Source organism: Tigriopus californicus, chromosome 12 (genome assembly GCF_007210705.1).
Source record: "Tigriopus californicus strain San Diego chromosome 12, Tcal_SD_v2.1, whole genome shotgun sequence".
NCBI lineage: Eukaryota > Metazoa > Arthropoda > Copepoda > Harpacticoida > Harpacticidae > Tigriopus > Tigriopus californicus.
The window spans coordinates 9,273,866-9,278,097 of record NC_081451.1 but is presented as its reverse complement, the minus strand read 5'-3'; positions in this window follow the sequence as shown (position 1 = coordinate 9,278,097).

The window sequence follows — 4,232 nt, the reverse complement described above, 5'->3', positions numbered from 1 at the left end:
TACCAACCCAAGCCCGCCCCCAAGTACCCTCCTCCTCCCCCCAAGTACAACTAAATTGTGATGAGATCATGATGATGACTACGCACCCCCACCAACAGCACCTCCCTCTATTTATTGAGAAGCTATTTATTTATTCATTCAATAAAAATGACTGACTCAAGAACTCTGAAATTATGTTGGTATTCTGTGTCTGATTCAATTGTTAGACAAGCTGGATTTGCCACCATTTCTAACCAAAAGAGAGACTCATAATTAGTGGTAGGCACTGTTTGAACCTGCCAAACGCAAGCAATGCATGAGGGTTTTCGTCCCTTCCAGTTAGTATGCGGGTTAGAAGAAGAAACACCAACCAATTGGTATGGTTGGCGAGCCAACAGGATGAAAACCTGATGGTATGAGTTGTTTCCTGCTTTTCCAATTTAAGTGGGGCCAAAAGTGGAACAATCCATTTCTTGGCCAACCCATGGTATTAGGCCATACAAGTGGGTCAAGCAGACCCAAGTTGAGCATTGATCTGTCAGTTGTGGCTGATTTTGAGATCCCAAAAGTCTGTACGTAATGCTGCCATTCTATTGTTGCTGGAAAAGTGTTGACCAATCGAAAAAGAAGCTGACAAATTTTGTGTGAGTGCTCTCAAATCAAATTTCAAAGCCAGCACATTTCACAATCAGGAAGTCAGTTTTTCTACACCTGACTTGCCCTAAGGGTTTGGAACTATAATAGTAATACTGTGCCTCAGCAGGGAAGTGAGTGCTCCACTGTCAACCAGATCAAGGCTTGGTACGACAATGCAGCAAGCAAGTGCAATGGCAAGCAAACACTCATTGGGTTGCCAGCCAACCCCCTTGAAGGCCAAAGCACCACTTATTGTGTGCATTATTTCATAATCTCCTTGCTGTATGTGTACTGTACGTACTTATATGATGTCTCCCCAATAATTACCTTTATGTTTCGTGGAGTCTAGCTCAATATTACATGATATAAAATGGACATTGATGGCGGTGCACTTTGTCGCTCAACCAACCCAGCTGTTAGACACTCCAACAGATCCTGACGTCCCAGTAGAGTTGGTAAAGGCGTCAAGTCAGCAGACCACCCAAGTTACAAGAAACAACATCAACACACCAGGAACACCTCTTTGGGGGCGGGCTTGGGTGGTACGGCTCATACTTGGCCTCACCAGCGTACTGAACATCAGCCACATAACCGGAGTTCATCAACAGTGTAGGTCACAGTTGGGTGCGGCCATCGGGAGGAGGACCTCATAGGACCCAGTGGTCTTGTAACCATCACGCTCCTCATTGGCCTTGAAGTCCAAGTTGGCATACTCGTCCTTGACGGCATAAGCATATTGGTATGAGCAGGTCCCTCCTCGTATTTGGGCTCAGGCTTGTAGAGAGGGGGCGGGCTTGTAGGCGGGCGGGGGAGGAGGAGGGTTATCGGCCAAGACCACGACGGCCAGAGCAAGGAGGGCAATGAAGGACTGAGGAATGGAAAGGACAAAGACAATGGTCAATTGTTGAGCATTGGGAAGGAGGATGGATTGGACGGAGGGTCTTGCATTGTCAATACGTAACTTGTTAGGGAAAGAAAAGGATGCTAGCGTGCCAGTTGTCTTACCTTCATGTTTTTTGTTGGATGTGAATCAGTTAGATGACTGTTGTTGGATTTGAGGTTGACGTCGTATTTATATGTCAGAGGGACAGAGCACCCTCGACGACGCACTCTCACTACTGTCCCTATTAGCATGGACAGTAAGTATGTTGGGGCAAGACTTGTTGCGGCCCGTCGAAACTTTAGGCAGACGACCATGCCACCATCAACCAAGTAATGTATACCTACATGAGCTTGTTTACAGACAGATCCTAGTGGTTTGTTTAGAGAAAAATGAGCAAAAGCGTGAAAATGGCGTTTGATTAGCAATGCCCAACTGCATAGAGCACATGAACAGCAGGAATGTTTTGTTTAACATCTATCATCCTATGCAATCGCTGTTAGGAAGCATACACAAACCTATTGTGCAGCCCTACATAGTGTGCATACAAGCCACAATACCAAACTTCAGGCCATGAACGCAAAGACGTCAAAGCAAGAGCTTGGTTTGCCCTCACAACAAAACCTTTGATTTAAAATTAGTTTCTCATGATTGGCTTCGTTTCAAAGCAATAATCTTTGACTTGACGAGTATAGGCCAGTCCAGCCGCAGAAATATCTAGTTTTCAGTGGCCCCAGCCCCAGGGTCCTGCCTTCAGTCACATCTGGGCGTGTATCAATTGCACAGTCAATCCATCCCATTAAGATTTGGCATTGAGGTGTGTCCCAGCCAGACAGCTGATTGACTCCTGTCTTGGACCATTGGTGGCGTTGCAAAAGGTTGCCCTGTTCCAAGGGATCCTTTCGTTTTTAGGACAAATTGAACCGCATGGCAAAAAGAGGCTCTGGTCCTTGAAAAGAAACCCACTGCCAAAATCCCATGAAATCAACGCATGTTTCAGAATCAGATCAGGATATCCATCCCTTGCTTTTCATGAATATGAATAGACAGTAGCAAATAATGGCCTCAGATTGGAGCCAATCACTCAGGTTGGCTAAAAAGGCAAATGGTATGTTTGGCCAAAATTGGGCCTGATTTTGGTTCAAAAGGTGACTGATTAGTGCCCCTCTCTGAGATATCCATTGCGTGGCAACGGATTTGATCCAAAGGTAAAATGGACACAAATAGGTATCATCATCAACTTATGAAAACCATGAAAACAACAATAGTCTTATCTAGAGGACAAATTTCTAAATCTTTATTTTTTTTAGCCAGAAAAGTACAGCATTGTCAGATCAGATTTGCCTCCTACTTGCTTACTACTTGCGCTGAAAAGGGACTGTTGTGAAACAATTAAAACTGCTTGAAAGAAAGTTCATTTAGTAAAAGATACACTGACAATGGTCATAATGATCAGAGTCAAAATATTTGATGCACAATATCAGCACTGTTGATACCACAAAAGCTGATCATAATGACAGGCCAATGAAATGAATTCTCATTTTGGTCGCAGAAGGTGCCAGTATGGGGAAAGAGGTGACACATGAAAAAGACAAAGTTGCCACCACAGTCAATCTGTCAATGCTGCACACATTGAGCGACAAATTTGAAAAGCAAGTGTTGTAGAGAGGTGTTCCTGGTGTGTTGATGTTGTTTCTTGTAACTTGGGTGGTCTGCTGACTTGACGCCTTTACCAACTCTACTGGGACGTCAGGATCTGTTGGAGTGTCTAACAGCTGGGTTGGTTGAGCGACAAAGTGCGCCGCCATCAATGTTCATTTTATATCATGTAATATTGAGCTAGACTCCACGAAACATAAAGGTAATTATTGGGGAGACATCATATAAGTACGTACAGTACACATACAGCAAGGAGATTATGAAATAATGCACACAATAAGTGGTGCTTTGGCCTTCAAGGGGTTGGCTGGCAACCCGATGAGTGTTTGCTTGCCATTGCTCTTGCTTGCTGCATTGTCGTACCAAGCCTTGATCTGGTTGACAGTGGAGCACTCACTTCCCTGCTGAGGCACAGTATTACTATTATAGTTCCAAACCCTTAGGGCAAGTCAGGTGTAGAAAAACTGACTTCCTGATTGTGAAATGTGCTGGCTTTGAAATTTGATTTGAGAGCACTCACACAAAATTTGTCAGCTTCTTTTCGATTGGTCAACACTTTTCCAGCAACAATAGAATGGCAGCATTTCGTACAGACTTTTGGGATCTCAAAATCAGCCACAACTGACTGATCAATGCTCAACTTGGGTCTGCTTGACCCACTTGTATGGCCTATAACCATGGGTTGGCAAGAAATGGATTGTTCCACTTTTGGCCCCACTTAAATTGGAAAAGCAGGAAACCACTCATCCCATCAGGTTTTCATCCTGTTGGCTCGCCAACCATACCAATTGGTTGGTGTTTCTTCTTCTAACCCGCATACTAACTGGAAGGACGAAAACCCTCATGCATTGCTTGCGTTTGGCAGGTTCAAACAGTGCCTACCACTAATTATGAGTCTCTCTTTTGGTTAGAAATGGTGGCAAATCCAGCTTGTCTACCAATTGAATCAGACACAGAATACCAACATAATTTCAGAGTTCTTGAGTCAGTCATTTTATTTGAATGAATAAATAAATAGCTTCTCAATAAATAGAGGGAGGTGCTGTTGGTGGGGTGCGTAGTCATCATCATGATCTCA